We start from the raw sequence: 18,138 nt of genomic DNA on the forward strand, positions 1-18,138 counted from the left end.
TGTATGATTATTTGATTTTTAAGAAAGATACAAAGGCAATTCAATGGAGAAAGGACTGTCTTTCTAACAAATAATGATGAAAAACATTCATTTTAAATAAAAATTAACATATATGGATATTATAGACATAAGCATATAATTAAAAACAATTAAATGTCTATAATAGAAAATGAGAAAACTGTGTGACTGATAAAGGCAAACATTTCTTAGTTACAACACCAAAAGGATAAACAGAAATAATATGATAAATTGGACTGTATATAGACCAAAATCTCCTGTTCTATGAAAAACACAACTAAGTGAAAGAAAAGATAAGCCATGTACTGGGGAAAATATTTTCAAAACAAATGCTTGATAATGCCTTTGTATCCAAAATCTATAAAGAACTTCCACAGCTCAATAATTCTAAACAAAATTAAAATGGACAAAAGATTAAAGAAGAGATATACACGACAAATAAACACAGAAGACAAACATTACTAACAGTACTATTAACTAGGAAAATGCCAGTTAAATCCACGGTAAGAGATCTACCTAGTTGCAAAATTTTGAAAAATAAAATTGACAAAACTAAGTGCTGATTGAAGACACAGAACAAATGGAACTCTCATACATTGTTGGTGTGAATTCAAAATGGTATAGTACTTTGGAAAATAGTTTTAGTTCCTTATCAAATTAACTATAAATTCACTATATGCTATAGCAATTCTACTCTTAGGTATTTGTCAAATAGAAACAAAAACATATGGTCCTTAAAATGATGACTTGTTAAAAAAAAATGTTGTATTTGAACAAAGTGCTGATTCAGTGATGTGGATGAAACTCACATGCAGTTTGTTAAATGCAAGAAGTTTGATTTTAAAAGCTACATAGTATATGATTACACATAAAGAACATTCTTGAAAAGGGAAATTGTAGGCATAGTAGGATGAAAGTCACAACTTTTTACAGAAATTTATGAGGCATACAAATAAACAGGAAAGCCAGACTTATGCACAGGAGAAAAGGGAGTCAACAGAAATTTCTTGTGAGAGATCATAAATGTTAGACTTGACAAAGACTTCAATATAACTCTTTTAAATATGTTCAAGAAACTAAAGAAAACCATGCTTAAGGAAGTGAAGGAAGATATGATGACAATATCTCAGAAACTAAAGAATATCAATGAAAAAAATAAATTATAAAAAAGAACCAAATGAAAATTTGGACATTTAAAAGTGTAACAATTGAAATGAAAAATTTACAAGAGCAACTCAAGAGTAGATTTAATTTGTCAGAAGAAAGAATCAGTGAACTTGGAAATAGATTAATAGAGATTATGCAAATCTGCAAAACAGAGTGAAAAACAAATAAAAATGAAAATAAACTCAAAGATGGGGCACCATTAAGTGCACTAACATGTACATAATGGGACTATCAGAAAAAGAGAAGAAAATGAGCATAAAAACTATTTAATTTAAATAATGGCTTAAATTCTCCCAAATTTGATGAAAACATTCATCTACATACATCTAATAGGATCAACGAACTGCAAGTAAGATAAACACAGAGGCCCACATCCATACACATCAGGGTAGAAGTGCTGGAAGACAAAAACAAAGAGAACATCTTGAAAGCAGTAAGGACAAAACAAGGCATCACAAATAAAGAAACACCAGTAAGATTTATAGCTGACTTCTTATCAGAAAAAATGGAGGTCAAAAGGCAGTGGAATAATATATTAAAGAGGTGAAAGAAAAAAATCCCCGTGATTCAAGAATGTTATATACAGCAACACTGCCTTTCAAGATAAATTTGAAATAAAGACATTTCTGAATAAACAAAAACTGAAAAAAATCCATTGCTATCAGACCCATATTATAAGAAATACTAAAGAAATTCCTTAGGCAAAAAGCAAGTGACACCCGAAAATAATTTGAATTCACATAAAAAAGAGTACAAGTAAAATAATTATATAATCAAATATATATTATAAGTACATATATATTTTAATGACTTTAAAACAATTTTATAAAATAATATGTACACAATTGTATTCATGTGACTACAAAATACAGAAATGTGTCAAATTCCTAAAAATAGTAAACAATAGGCCTGTTGGAGGTTTTTTTTTTCTGCACAAACCAACCACTCTAGAACCCATACCCCTCCACCATCTCTTTTATTGGCCTTTTACACTCTGGGCTACTATCTATCCACCCTGGTCAACCCAGGACCAGGTATCAGAAAACTAGGGACAACCCTGATGCTCCAGAGCCTGCTAAAACTAGACAATTATAAGCCTGCTTACTCTTCTACACTTGTTCTTTCCCTGGGAAACCACAGTAAAGGCTTTTGTTCACATTTCCCCTCCCTATCTCTGTCTCCTGACTGGCCTCAGTGCTTCCTCATATGGCCTCCCATGGTGTAGTATGCCCTTTTTCCTTAGGATCTATATCACAAACTATCTTTTCAATGGTAATCCTCTTCTGATCAGTTGGACTCACTATACCTGAATAGTGATAAAACTATGTTGTAAAACATTTCATGCAGCAAGCAGGGTGGTTTGGCCTCACACTGGGATGATATGCCACTAGACTTCTCTTGGCTTCCTAATTGGTTTCACCAGATGGTGCAGAAGCCTTGAAACATACCACTGCCTTCTGGTATACACTTGCACTATGGCTGCAATTGCTATTTGTTGTATTTGCTGGGTGTTTCCATGGATTCCAACCCTAAATTTAGAACTTGAAAGTTGAGTTCTCCCAAGTTCTGGTCTGAGTTATGTTACTTTCCTAGATCCCAGGAAGATGCTCCTGGGGCACCTATTTTTACATTGACTAGCAAAATATATAAAAGGTTCTTGTGAACAGAGTAAGGTATGACTTCCCTCCAATGGTCATGGGACAGGCCTGATGAGTGAGGATGATCAATTGACAGTGTAGAACTGATTGGTGGGACAAACAACTGCTATTTTACCATACATTTCAGCCTGCCCTACTGAGTAGAAAGAGTGCTCTTTGGAGACCCTCATTTGTTCCAAACCACAAACAGTAAGTGTGAGGGATTCCACCTCAGGGTCATGGCATGGCACCCAGCAAAAGGTGTTCTTATTTTGTTGCTTGCCTTGCTGCTCTTGCAGTTCATCTCCTGACCCAGGGAGGAGCAAGAGATCATGCCCTTAGAAACCAGAGGCATAATGCTTAATGAAAAAGGAAAGAGGGAAAGAGCACTTTATCCCTGCTATCCTTAAGACCCCTGATGAGGTCATGCAATTGATTGAGGAATATAAAATGCCTGGATAACGTGCATGGATCTTCTTGAGTGCTATTGCATGCCAAGAGCCTTATGTTCACAACCTGGAACCTCAAAAATACTGATAAGGCCACTGTCACTCTCCTGGACATGGACCCAGATCCCTCAGAAGTCAATTTGGACTCTCTAAAGAGGGTGGCTGCTACTATGGACAGGACCACTCAGAACCACTAGGACTTTATTTGGTAGACACTCAAAAAATAAAGCAGATGAGACCAAAATGAAAGAAAGAGAAAGAAGAAAAGAAAGAGAGAGAGAAAGAAAGAAAAAAGAAAGAGAAAAAGAAGGATGGAAAGAAAGAAAAAGAAAGAAAGAAAGAAAGCCGGATGCGGTGGCTCATGCCTGTAATCCCAGCACTTTGGGAGGCTGAGGCAGGCAGATCACCTGAGGTCGGGAGTTCGAGAGCAGCCTGACCAACATGGTGAAACCCTGTCTCAAAAAAAAATAAATAAATAAAAATAAAAATAAAATAAAATAAAGAAAGAAAGAAAAAGAAAGAGAATGAAAGGAAGAGAACAAATGAAAGGGATTGATACTTCAGACAAGGAGGATAACTGTGCTGTCCCAAGGAGAGACTGTTATAGCTCCATAGGTGCAAGTCCTATTCCCTGGAAGGTATATTGGAAAGCTTGGAAATAAAATAAAGCTGCCTGAAAGTAGGCTGCAGGTTTCCTTCCCTCTCTTTCTCTTTCTATAACCACCTAAAAGGACCACACAGAGTTATCAGCCAGAGACAAAAACTAAAAATGGTGGCTTTAGGCATCTAGATGCTCCCCCTTACAAAAAATAGAGGAAAAAAAAAAGCTAAAGCTAAAACTCCTAAATACAGAGGGAGAAAATAAAAGGTAATAGAAATTATATATCTATATAAAATACTTTAATATAATTTGTATTTTATGTTAATATGTATTTTAACATTTAAAAGCACAAGTAAAATAATTATACAATTAAATATATATTATAAATGCATATATTTTTAATGACTTTAAAACAATTTTATAAAACAATATGTATATATGTATATAATTGCATTCATGTGACTACAAAATATAGAAATGTGTCAAATTCCTAAAAATAGTAAACAACAGGCCTGTGGTTTCTTTTCTATGTAAACCAATGTATGTATGCACGTGTATACATATTAATATAAAATGCAAAGTATATTAAAATATATTTAAAATGTTGGATTTCCAAAATATAGATATATATACCCACAAGACACACACACACACACACACACACATCCAGAATTTGACACAATTAGAAATCCAAAATTTATATACTAAAATGAATGTACTAAAGTTTTACATAACAAATTGTATATAATAATAATCATGTAAACATAAACAGTAAACATTTGCTAAAATGCACCAGTGAACAAAGCTCCATAGACTTAATCAATTCCTAGGCTCATATTGTAGTTACACCTGGAGATCTTTATCCTCAATCAATTGCATCACCTCATTAGGGGTCTTAAGCAGAGAAGGGATAAAGTGCTCTCCCCCCTTTTCCTTTTTCATTGAGCATTACACTTCTGGTTTCTAAGATTGTGATCTGTTACACCCGCTGGGTCAGAAGATGAATCGCAACAGCAGTGAGGAAACAATACACATTATATCCTTTATAATCTTAGAAAAGTAACTAAATATAAAATAGAGGAAAAACACATACGTTTCACTTTTACTGTAGACTTCCCTGCCTTTCCCAGGGGTATAGTGCTCATTTATCTAAAATATCCAATATTGAGCCTAGATTCTACAGCATAATGAATTAAAAATTAAAATTAAATTAACTTTTTGCACTTTTACATTGACCTGATAAAATGGGACCCAACAAACCTCCAGTTAAAATAGTTAATATGTCCCTATGTAGGTTAAAACAGGACTTTCAAAGATTGCAACTTAGGTAAAACTTAATTAAGCATAAAGACAGAAATATAGACCAATGGAATAGAGAGCCCAGAAACAAACAAATCCTTGTACATATGGTCAAATGATTTTTTTCTCATTTTTTAATTTTTGTGGGTGCATAGTAGATGTATATATTTATGGGGTACATGAGATGTTTTGATATAGACATGCAATGTGAAATAAGCACGTCACAGATAATTCATTCCCCCAAGCATTTATTCTTGAGTTACAAAAAATCCAATTACACTCTTTAAGTTATTTTAAAATGTACAATTAAGTTATTATTGACTATAGTCACCCTGTTCTATTTGCAATAACTTGGATGGAACTGGCCAGATGATATTTGACATGAGTTCCAAGTTTATTTAATGGGGAAGGGATGGTCTCTTTAACAAATGGTGTTGAGAAAACACCACATACAAAAGAATGAAGTCAGACCCTTACCTTATACCATATACAAAAATTAACTCAAAATGGATCAAAGACCTAAACATAAGAACTAAAACTATAAACTCTTAGAGGAAGATATTGAAGAAAAGCTTCATGACATTGGATTTGTCAATGATTTCTTGGATACAAATTAATACCATGACACAGTCAACAAAAGTAAAAATAGGTGTAAATTGTACTGAATCAAAATTAAAAAGCTATCAAATGACAGAATCAACAAATTGAAAAGGAAACCTATAGAATGGGAGAAAATATTTGAAAATCACATATCTGATAATCAGCTAATATCATGATATAAAGGATTTCTGCAAATCAACAGCAGCAACAACAAAAAATAACCTGACTAAAATGGGAAATGGATTTGAAAAGATATTTCTCCAAAGAAGATACATACATAGCCAACAAGCACATGAGAAGATATTCAACATCAATAATCACTAGGAAAATGGAAAACAAAACCACAATGAGATGCCACCTCACACCCATTAGGGTGTCTACTCTGAAAACAAAACAAACAAAAAACAAAACAGAAAATAACAAGCACTGGCAAGGATGTGGAGAAATTAGAACTCTTGTGCACTACTGGTAGGAATGTAGAATGGTACAGCTGCTATGGAAAATAGTGCAGTGAATATTTATAACTTGATGTTGCCTCAGTATCCTTTTTAAGCATAAATTGGACTTTCTTATGCCAGAAGCAGGGCTTAGCCACCCTTAACGAAGTTAGCAGTTTTCCATATCCTCCTAGTTCCTCAATCTGGTTGATCCAGATAACTGCCTTATGCAACCACCTCCTGGTTACCCCCTTTCTCTGGAATAGCTCAATACAACCTACTGGACTCACCCACAGACCTCCACACTCTGCATGGACTATGCAGACCTTCATGGAACACATACCTACTTGTTTTAAAACCATCAATTAGAACTCCCCTTAGGAAACTCTGGGTAACATCCTGGACCTCAATAAAGGCTTTGACCCTTATGTCCTTCACTTCCTCTCTCTTGATCCTCACCCACTGTTTGAACATACCTATCTTGATGGACTCCCCATTTCCCAATGGCCCTGTGAGGCATGCTGTCCTCCTCTCTCAGGGATCTGTAAGTAATAAAAACTGCTTGTTATTTCATATATTCTTTTTTGTGCTGCCTCTTCTGTGACTCACCCGACGATCATATCTGAATCTAACTCTTTTCCTGGTTAGAGCTTTCCTAGAGAGTGGCTATCTTGGTAGGAATAAACTGGATGCACATTGGAGAAGAGCCACAAGGGCATCTTCCAGTATAAACATGTTTCTTATCAGAAGGACACCTGATGACAGGCAAGTGAGTTAGGCACTCAGGCATTAGGCTGTTCTCCAGGATAAAGGATAAAAGATACGCTATAAACATCCAGGACAACCTCCTCCGGAGTCTTGTCAGGGCAGGGCTAGAATTTGTGACCACTCTCCAGAGAGAGATGCCAAGACCAGTTTTTATTTAAAAAATATAGCAATTGGGCCGGTAGCAGTGGCTCATGCCTATAATCCAGCACTTTCGGTGGCCAAGGCAGGCAGATTGCCTCAGTTCAGGAGTTTGTGACCAGCCTGGGCAACATGGTGAAACCCTGTCTCTACTCAAATACAAAAAAAAAAAAAATTAGCCAGGCATAGTGGCATGTGCCTATAGTCCCAGCGACCCAGGAGGCTAAGGCAGGAGCTTGAACCAGGGGGGCGGAGGTTGCAGTGAGCTGAGATCACACCGCTACACTCCAGCCTGGGCAACAGAGTGCAACTCCATCTCAAAAATATATGTATATATAGCAATTGGTGCATCAAGCAGAGTGGTCATGACGACGTGGGACACAACAAAATGCCTTTAGACTGCTTTTGGCTTATTAGCTAGCCCTCTCACCTGGCTAAAACCATTTGAGAAGGCTCTGTGGCTTGCTGATGTGTGTCTGAGCTGATGCATACTGCTTCTTATTGTCTTTATCAACTACCACCAAAACTCCCCTCCCTAAATTGAGTGTGTTCAGATTGCAAGAGGAAGATGTACTCTGACTACTCACTGAATTGGTGAGGCCATATCTGAGGCTAGACTTTCCAGCATGACAAGAGGGGTGCCTACTTCACCAGGGAGATGACAGTACCTCACTGGCAGCAGTGGCACTGGGATGTACAATCCATGTTTCTGCCTTTTCTTCCTTCTGTCACTCTTGATATCCTTACCCTATGTGTTAACCTAACAGTCTAACCCCATTGTGTGTGATGACATAGAACTTAATGATTAAAATTAAAAGGCCAGAACATTTCTTTCCCAACTCTCTCATGATCTCTGAGGAGGTTAGTAAACTATTAAAGAAATAGGGCCTGGGGCCTTGCCAAGTGATCCTGCCACTGTTGCTCTAGTGGAGGCTGATCCAAACCCAGATGATGTTGATTGGGATGCCTTGCAGAGCAAGGCAGCTACCTACAACAGGACCAATGAAAACCACAAATGGAGGCCACTGCTCACAACAAGAGCCACTTGGAACCACCAGGAGCTTGTTAGGTAAACATCCAAAAAGAGAAAAAGGAAAATATTTTTAGCTGCCTAGAAATACAAGCCATTCTAAATATTTTACTTAAAAGCAAAGAAGGGTGGAGACTCATCATCCAGTTGTTGGGGGATGTCCCAGGGAAAGGTTACTGCCTAGAGACAGCAGGTCCCTTCCTCCTCCCTCTATTTCTCTAATCAATTAGATACAAAAACTATGAACCACAGTGTCAGGAGGCTAAAAACCTAAAACAAAACAAAACAAAAAAAGGAAAAAATACTGCTGCTTTCACTTGCTTCAAGTTCAAGGAAAAAAACAAAGAGGAACTTCAACTTTAAAAATTCAGGAAACTTTACTTCTAGCAAGCAAAATACTAGCCCTAGATTACTTATTGATTTATGAATAAAGCCCTAATAAAAGGGTATAAAATCAAAGATATATAATAAATTATATATATGTTTTTTATATTAATGTATAATAAGTTGTATATATGTCTATATGTTATATGTAACTAAAAGCAAAATTCCACACTTTGATTCAATTAGATATAACAGAAAGGTTTAGGCAGGGCATGGTGACTTACAACTATAATCCCAGCACACTGGGAGGCTGAGGTGGGAAGATTGAAGCCAAGAGTTGGAGACAAGACTGAGCAACATAAGCAAGATCCCATCTCTACAAAAAATTTTAAAATTAGCTGGGAGTGGTGACCTGTGCCTTAGTCTCAGCTATTTGGGAGGCTGACATGGGAGGATTATTTGAGCCCAGGAGTCTGAGGCTGCAGTGAGCTAGTATCATGCCACTGCACTCCAGCCTGGGCAAAAGTGAGACCCTGTCTAAAAAAATTTTTTTTAATCATGCTGATTGTTTTCTGTACTTCTACAACACAGATTATAACTTAACTTTAACAATTGACAAAATGAAACAAAATTGAAAAAAAATCTATGGGATTAATCAATACTGGGGCTCAAATTATACCTGGGCACTTCAATAAGTTTAAACACTGTGGCCCCTATATTCTTAAAATGGTAACTAAATATAATAGAGAAAGAAATGGATATGCCTTAATTTGTTGCTTTGCCTAAATTTCTCATAGTCATAGTACCCAATGCTGTAACATATATCATATTGGAAATAAATAAGATCAAAGTAAACCTTTGGCTGTTAAAAATTGGCTTGATGAAATGGGATTCCATCAACACTCAGTTAAAAGAATTCATATGGCCCAATGTAAGCTAAAATAGGGGTCACAAAGCTTAAAACTTATTATGTGAAACCCAATTAATAAAGAAGTGATTACTCTCAATGCTTTTCCATTTAGCAGACCATTTTGACATTTGACTGCTTTTAAATCTGAAATAAATAAATTTAAAAAGGGGTTCTCAAGATGGCTTACTACTACCTTACTGGCGTGGTCCCATCCATCAAGGCTCCCTACCCAATATGTGAAATTATTAATATTATTTATTCTATTCTGTCAATAATCAGTAAATATTTTATTCTTATAGATTAGCTAATATATTGTTTAATGCCTGTTTCAATGGCTTCTCAGCTGCAGTTTGCTTCCACCTCTGAAAGGGACACAACGTATCTTGCCTAGTTTACCGACAGGGTACCACAACAGCTTTTTTGTTTTGAGACAGAGTCTTGCTCTGTCACCGAGGCTGGAGTGCAATGGTGTGATCTCAGCTCAATGCAACTTCTGCTTCCCAGATTCAAGCGATTCTCATGTCTCAGCCTCGAAGTAGCTGGAATTACAGGCACATGCCACCATGCCTGGCTAATTTTTGTATTTTTAGTAGAGACAGGGTATCACCATGCTGGCCAGGCTGGTCTCAAACTCCTGACTTCAAGTGATCCACCTGCCTTGGCCTCCCAAAATGCTGGGACTACCACAATGGCTTTTTTATCACATGCAATCTTTGCAGATAAGACCCTGATGGCATCTATCTTTCTCCAGGAACAAAGGTCTGATATTACATTAATGACATCCTCTTTCAAGGAGATTCATCTGACACACTCACTAAGTACATAATAATAATAATAATTTATATTATATAAATGATATATATTATATAATAATAATAATTTAACATTAACCACAAATATTTCCCTTAACCCAGCAGGTGTAAATGGTTCCTCCCTGGTGATTAAGGGGAAAGGGCACAATGGGTATTCAGTAATTAATAGGGAAACTCTTGTAGAAATAGTTAGGAAAATCTTATATGGTAAAATCTTGTCCTAAAATAAATTAGCTGGCTGTTTAAAAAGATATAAATTCAGTATCTTTTTTACTGATAAATTAAAATTAACCATTACTCCTGTTAGTGCTTTCAAAAAACTTCATTCACTGCAACTTTTTCACGTCTTCTGGAGTCTGTGGAACACTCTTGATGGCCATTAGTTGCCCCAGGGCTTTTAATGCCACATATTGTCCCTCTGGGTCTTGTGCTATACACCATTAAAACAACAAATATCTGACTACATACTGGGCACATTTGGAAATAGAGGATCTCATAGATCTTGAGCCTGTGACCCTCTAGACGCAGCTTGCCCGTTACGCTTTGGGTCATGGAAGCAGCAACACACAAGCTCAGCCTGGCTATGAAGGAAGGCCTTGTTAAAATGGTGTGGAGCCAAACTTGGGCCTTCTAGTATATTCCACCTGCAGGAGCAGGTGGATACCCCTATTCTTAGTCTCTTTCTAGATGTCAGGTAATGGAGGAGATAATTTCTTACCTTGACCCCTGGACTCTCTGGGAAGCCCCTTGGGATTAATTGAGTGACAAGTAATAATCGTTTACAGACTATGTGAACAGCATTGCTAACTATCATATGTGATAGAGCTTAATAGAATGTTGCTGCTTTCCGTCCCTTAGCCAAGATGTCCCTAATAGAATGGGGCCCAAGAAATAACACACTTGGCCAGACCTCAGGCAGTCATCTTAGCATTGGATGCCCTGATCAACAAATGGTCCTGGTCAGGCATAGCTCACACCTGTAATACAAGTACTTTGGGAGACAGAAGTGAAAGGATCCCTTGAGGCCAAGAGTTTGAGCTAAGTCTAAGCAACATAGTGAGACCCTGTCTCTACAAAAAGAATAAAAATTAAAAAAAAATTAACCAGGCATGGTGGCACATACTGGTAGTCCTAGCTACTCAGGAGGCTGAGACAGAAGATAACTTGAGCCCAGGAGTTTGAGGTTACAGTGAGCTATGATCATGCCACTGTACTCCAGCCCAAGTGCCTGTCTCTAAAAAACACACACCCCAAAACAAATGGTTTCATCTTCATATTTATTATACACTATTAGGTAATTTCCTAAAAGCTGTTCCCCTTTTCAAGGTAAAGCTCTGAGAACCTCTTGCCTCACATATATCCAAAATATAAATCAAAATCACACATCTCCACATATACTAAGGTGACAATACAAGAGTTTGCTAGAACTCTCCTTTTTCCCTTCAGAGTTGCAGACATTACTAATAGTAACCAAGACAAAAATTTCACTTATGAGAATATACCATGCTCTTGTGAAAGACATTCAACATTAAACATTCAGTAGAACTTTCACATCTCTGATTGGTCCCAAATAACTGTTTTAACTGAAAGACATAATTGTGTGCTCAAATAACTCCTTTTAACATTTCAGTCCAACAAAATACAAAAATTACAAAAATCAGCCAGGCGTGGTGTCACATGACTAATCTGAGCTACTTGGAGGCTGAGGGAAAAGAATCACTTGAACCTGGGAGATGGAGGTTGCAGTGAGCTGAAATCATGCCATTGCACTCCAGCCTGGGCAACAGAGGGAGGCTGTCTAAAAAAAAAAATTAAAAACAGAATTACTATATGATCCAGCAATTCTACTTCTCAGTATGTATTCCAAAGATATGAAGGCAGGGACTCAAGCAGTCATTTGTACATTCATGTTCGTATCAGCATTATTCACAATACACAAAAGATGGTACCAACCCAATGTACCTTGATTAAGAAATAAACAACAAATAATTGAATAATAAAGAAGATACTGTATATAAATACAATGGAATATTACTCAGCCTTAAAGAGGGAGAAAATTTTGACACGTGGATGAAACTTGAGGACATTATGCTAAGTGAAATATACCAATAACAAAAAGATAAATGCTGTATACAGTTATATGAGGTACCTAGAGTAAATTCATAGAAACAAAAAGTAGAGAGGTGGTTTCTAGAGGCTGAAAGGAGGGGGAAATGGGAGTTTTGTTGAATGGCTATAGAGTTTCAATTTTGCAAAAGATTGGTTGCACCACAATGGAAATGTACTTAATACTACTGAACTGGAAACTTAAAAGTGGTTTTAAGCTAGTAAGTTTCATATTATGTACATTTTGCCACAATTTTAAAAACCTAATTAATAAAGAAGTGATTATCTCCACTGCTTCTTGACTTGACAGCCCAATTTTCCAATTTTCTTAAACCTGGAAAAATACATTTATTTGGCATAGATACAGAGATATAAAAAATACAGTTAATGGCATCTCAGGATGGATTATTACAACCTATGATCTCATCCATTAAGGCCCCCATACCAAATATCCAATATTATGAAAATGATCGATTCTATCCAGTCAAAAACTGGTAGATATTTTGCTATTACATATTTGGCTAATATGTTCTGTTCAGTGCCTATTTCAACAGCATCTCACCAAAGTTTACCTTCCTCTCCAAAGGGACACAATACTCTTCTTCAGGCCACCCATGGGATACCTTAACAGCTTTGCCATTGCACAATCTTTGCAGTTGAGAGCCTGCTTTCACCTTTTACCTTTTGCCATTAAAATTAGGATCACAGGTATAACATCATCCTCCAAGGAGATTTATTGGATACATTCATTTAGAATCTACAAGTCCAACATCTTTTAGTCCTTTTTGACTTCTGATGGCAACACATTCCTCATTTACAAATAAGAATAGGCTGCTCTACAAGGGAAGTGTCTGGGTTAGTTTTATAGGATATTTCTATAGGGAAGAGTTACATCAGGACATGTATAGGAGAGGTTTCTCTTGTGTTTGTGCAGTGGCTCAATATGCTTCTTCATACATTATATCTAGCATTACCCTTTAAATCACCCTTGGGCATGATTTTTTAGCATTAAAATTAGGAAGGGTTAACTGTAGGTTGGAGTCTAAGTCTATCTGCACATGCAGATGCTCCAGGGAAGTCCCTAGCCCCCTGAAATAGAAACTTGCAGATAATTACTTCTTGAGTCTTTTGTTACTGATTGGTTGAGGGTTAGATAAGCTAAAGCTTGAGTGAGCTTTATCCTTTTTTTCCAGACCATATTAAAACAGGAAACCAACCAGCATTTCTGTCTCAAGAAGGAAGGTACCAAGCTCTTTTTAACAATGAGCCTATGCCCAAGGGAGATAACAAACCACTCACTAAGCCCCACGTGTAACACTGAGGATCAAATTTCACCATGTGATTTGGATGGGATAAACATCCAAGTTATTGCAGTCTCATACATAATGTGTTTTTAAGTACATAGAGGTTACATATATAGAAAATCTAGAAGAGGTTACAACTATATGTACCTCTCTAAAAATTAATGGAGAGCATTATTTTTCCCAGAAGGATCTGACACGTGTTAGTCAACTCCTTGAATCCATAGAGAGGGGACCTCTCCTACTCCACCTCCAGCTTTCCACCATGACCTCCTGCCCTTCTCCAATCACTACGACAGCAATCGCCCTTTTCCCTTGGTCACACACAAGTACTACTAATCTCTACATATACTTTACTAACTTACCAGTTCATAACCTGCTGCAACATAACTGACTCTTTACTTTGTTCGATATAGTGAACTCCAAGTTTCTCTTCAAAGAATCAGTATGGCAGTATATTCAGCTCTCTTACTGTTTAATTCTCCATTTTAAAGTTTAACTTCCCTGTGGTTTCAATAAACGACCTCTTCCACCAGTTCTAATCAGTAGTTCACATCTGTTCCCCCTGTCCAGTGCTCCATCCTGACTCATCCTGGTCACCTGCTCCAGTCACCTGCTTTGACCCTTGGTTACCTGCTCTGACCTGCCCACAACCATCCTTCCTGCCAAAGTACCCACCCCACCACTCTGGCTGGTACCCCTGCTCCCTTTAAAATAGCCAATAGGGTTAGTGTGTTCTAACCCTAGACAGTAGGGGAACAACACAGCAGTAGGGGCAACCTCCATCAGGAATAAATGCCCCTTCCTCTCTCTTGTCCAGGTGTGCACTCACCATTGTTTCATCTGTGAACTATAGAAGTAAATTGCCTTGCTGAGGAAATATTTGAGTGCTACTTCTTTTGCAGCACTCAAAATTTTACATATAATTTTACATATAACAATCTCGGTGGCCAATATGGGGACCCCATTCCCCTCCAGGGGCAGTGTTTGGTTCTCTCTCTTGAGGAAGAGCACTCCTGCTGCCTCATTGCAGTGGCATCATGAGTCAGGACCGAACTAGTGTGAGAAATAAGCCCATACTCTCAGAAAGGCAGAAAGAAACCGGCCAGCGACCTAAGGTAAAGGATCCTCACATACCGCAGCAACCATGCAAATCTGTGCATAGACCAAGGAAGGAAATGCCCAGGAGCCGCCGAAGTATTTCCAACAGGGTGGGCAGTAGAGTATTCCTTGGCCGGGGTGTCTGTGGGGTTAAAAAAAAAAAGGCAAGACACTTTTAGTAAGGGAAGTTGAGCCTCACCCCAAAAGGTGAGACATTTCCAGTAAGGGAAATTGTGCCTTACCCCAAAAATGGGAAACACCCCAAGTAGGGTAAGGGGTAAAAAGGATAAAGCTAGTAACAATAATATTTCCCCTAATAATCCCCTACACCTAATGTTAAAATATTAGTAGAATAATGACGGGACCAAAAACAAGAAAAGGCAGCTGCTGTCCCAGACACCTCTATTCTTGTTGTCCCTCTCCTTATAACCCTGCCCCTTAGGAATCGTCCCAAGAGCCCATTCACTACCAGCCTGAGTACCCTTCCCTGAAAGGATTTCAATGTGAGATAGAACAATGTAAAAAAAAATTCAGAACTTCCCTTTCCCCTCTTCTTAGGGTGAAAAAGAGGTATAATTTATAGAGCTGCTATGGGAGCCTAGGAACGTGAACACCACCCCCCGCCCACAGCCAAAATGTTCCTATAGCGGATCAAAAATTTCCTGTCCAAGACCCCCAGTGGGACAATAGCAACACAGCTCACCAAGAAAACATGCAGGAAAATATGCTGGTCTAGGTCTTGAGGATCCTCTTGGGCAGAGAATGTTAAAACTTCATTTTGTCACTAACAATTGGCCAAATATTAACAATAAATTACAAAATAAATAAATAAATAAATAGAGAACTAGAAAGGTAAACCTGTCAAAGAGCTTCTAAGAGAGAGAAAAAAATACTAGAGGAGAGAGAAAGACTGACAGAGGGAAATGAGGAAGTCAGAGAGAGAGAGAGAGAGACAAAAAGAGAGAGAAAGGAAGAGATAGAAGTAGTAAAGAGAAAGCAGGGTACCCTATTATTTTTAAAGCCATGGTAAATTTAAAACCTATAATTGATAATTGAAAGTCTTTTCCATGATGGGCTTCTTAAACCCTGTTGTTCCCAATCCTTATACTATTATAATCACCAGTAGTTTACAGTAGTAGGTTTAAAAAATGCCTTCTGGGCTTGTCCATTGGCAGAGGACAGCCAGGACCTATTTGCCTTTGGGTGAGAAGACTCTCACTCCAGTCAAAAATAGCAATACCGATGGACAGTCTTACCCCAAGGGTTTACAGAGTCCCAAAATTTATTTAGTCAAATATTATTATTTAATTAGCAAAGGTAAATGGAAAATGAAGCTTAAATGCATTGAAGGCATTATATTGTTGCCTCTGCCAGAGACTCAACAAGAACTTAGAAAATGTTAGGATTAGTCAGACACTGTCTAATCCTCATTATGCCCTAAAAACAAAGCCCTTATACAAAAACTTCATGCAAGACAGGCTAAACAACCCTCATTTGACAATTACCGGAAATCCAACAGGTGGGACGGTTAAAACATCTATTTGTAACTGCCTCTGTCTTGGCTTTGCCCTCATTAAGCAGGCATTCCATCTTTTTGTCAGTGTAAACAAGGGTGTAGCCTTAAAAGTACTTGCCGGAAGGCACGGAGGCCACTAACAGCGGGTAGCTTTCCTGGCGAAAATCCTTAACCTAGTGGCCCAAGGATGGCCCAAATGCATTCAATCTGTAGTGGCAACTGCTTTGCTAATAAAAAATGAAATGAAATGAAATAAAATAAAAACCTTAAAGTAAAACTAATTGTGAGCATACCTCACCGGGTCAGAACTATCCTAAGTCAAAAAAAAAATAGGAAAGAAAAGACGAAAAGTAGCTTACTGACTCAAAAATCCTAAAGGCTATTCCGTTAGAAAAATAATAAATAATAATTAAACATTAATCACTAATAATTTCCTTAACCCAGCAGGTTTAAATGGTTTATCCCTGTTGATTAAGGAAAAAAGACACAATGGGTATTCAGTAATTAATAGTGAAACTCTTATAGAAATAGAGTTAGGGAAATCTTATTTGGTAAATTCTCATCCTAAAAGAAATTAACTGGCTGTTTAAAGAAAAGGATGTTTACAAGTCAGAAAGTTGAAGATCGTCTGTGAAAATCATGAAAAATGTTACAAAAGTAAATTTATGCAAAAATGTTGTGTAGTTTAAAAGTAATTAGGCCTCCTGAATGTAAAACTATTGAATAAACAATTTATGTGCAAGGTGTGTAAGGAAAGTAAAATATACTTTTGGTAAAATGATTATAAGAAGACATAAGTTTGTGGATTTCTGCCTACATTTTTAAAAAGTAAAAAAAAAAATTGGTTTTGAAGCTTTAAGCAAGTTTTAAAATGTTAATTATAAAGGAAATTCTGTGTGTAAACATCTTGGCTAATGTTAAAGGGGTATCATCAAGTTTTTCTGTGAACTGGTCATTAAAATAAAAGCACAACACTTAAAAAAAATTTTTAAAGCACTAACCTGCTCTTTGACAAAAATTATACAGGGTTAAAAAGAGTCTATAAAAATTTTACCTTATGGTAAGACATTAAAATTGGAAAAATATATCTACCAGGTTTTATTATAATTGAGTTTAATATTAATAGCACACTAATATAAAGTTGAAATTTGGTTTATCTGGATATAAAATGGTGTTCGACTTTCTTTGGTCTAAAAACTAATAAAAATAGACCAGAGCAGAACTGAAGGAAGGAGATAGAGACACACAAAAAAAACCCTTCAAAAACTAATAAATCCAAGAGCTGGTGTTTTGAAAAGATCAACAAAATAGATAGATGACTAGCCAGACTTAAAAAAAAAAGAAAAGAAAAGAGAGAAGAATCGAATAGATGCAATAAAAAATGATAAAGGGGATATTACCACTAATTCCACAGAAATACAATTTACTATCAGATATTACTACAAACAACTCTATGCACATAAACTAGTAAATCTAGAAGAAATAGATAAATTCCTGGACAGTTGTATCCTCTCAAGACTACACCAGGAAGAAGTTGAATCCCTGAATAGACCAATAACAAGGTCTGAAGTAGTAGCAGCAATTAATAGCCTACCAATCAAAAAAAAGTCCAGATCAAGACCAGTTCAGAACTGAATTCTACTAGATGTACAAAGAGGAACTTGTATCATTCCTTCTGAAATTATTCCAAACTATACAAAAAGAAGGAATCCTCCCTAACTCATTTTATGAGACCAACATCATTCTGATACCAAAACCTGGCAGAGACACAACTAAAAAAAAAAATTGAGGCCAATATCCATGATGAACGTCGATGCAAAAATCTTCAATAAAATACTGGCAAACCAAATGCAACAGCACAGCAAAAACCTTATCCATCACGATCAAGTAGGCTTCATCCGGGGGATGCAAGACTGGTTCAACA

The 18,138-nt window shown here is 36.9% G+C and overlaps 3 pseudogenes across 3 annotated transcripts in view; all 3 read right to left on the reverse strand.

The window, feature by feature from the left end:
* Positions 1-18,138, reverse strand: part of LOC100403415 (ATP-dependent RNA helicase DDX18 pseudogene) — a 365,505-nt pseudogene that overhangs the window by 91,397 nt on the left and 255,970 nt on the right. The window contains exons 4-5 of the transcript XR_013531807.1: positions 14,735-14,840; positions 1-11,988 (exon numbers count right to left, since the gene is read on the reverse strand). The exon at positions 1-11,988 is cut by the window's left edge and continues 91,397 nt beyond it. The product of XR_013531807.1 is annotated as an ATP-dependent RNA helicase DDX18 pseudogene (transcript). The remainder of the gene's footprint in view (positions 11,989-14,734; positions 14,841-18,138) is intronic.
* LOC144581236 (biogenesis of lysosome-related organelles complex 1 subunit 5 pseudogene) overlaps positions 1-18,138 on the reverse strand; it is a 340,887-nt pseudogene that overhangs the window by 66,779 nt on the left and 255,970 nt on the right. The window contains exons 5-6 of the transcript XR_013531812.1: positions 14,735-14,840; positions 1-11,988 (exon numbers count right to left, since the gene is read on the reverse strand). The exon at positions 1-11,988 is cut by the window's left edge and continues 66,779 nt beyond it. The product of XR_013531812.1 is annotated as a biogenesis of lysosome-related organelles complex 1 subunit 5 pseudogene (transcript). The remainder of the gene's footprint in view (positions 11,989-14,734; positions 14,841-18,138) is intronic.
* LOC100409123 (spindlin interactor and repressor of chromatin-binding protein-like) overlaps positions 1-18,138 on the reverse strand; it is a 339,975-nt pseudogene that overhangs the window by 66,779 nt on the left and 255,058 nt on the right. The window contains exons 5-6 of the transcript XR_008478946.2: positions 14,735-14,840; positions 1-11,988 (exon numbers count right to left, since the gene is read on the reverse strand). The exon at positions 1-11,988 is cut by the window's left edge and continues 14,962 nt beyond it. The product of XR_008478946.2 is annotated as a spindlin interactor and repressor of chromatin-binding protein-like (transcript). The remainder of the gene's footprint in view (positions 11,989-14,734; positions 14,841-18,138) is intronic.

Source organism: Callithrix jacchus, chromosome X (genome assembly GCF_049354715.1).
Source record: "Callithrix jacchus isolate 240 chromosome X, calJac240_pri, whole genome shotgun sequence".
Classification (NCBI taxonomy): Eukaryota; Metazoa; Chordata; class Mammalia; order Primates; family Cebidae; genus Callithrix; species Callithrix jacchus.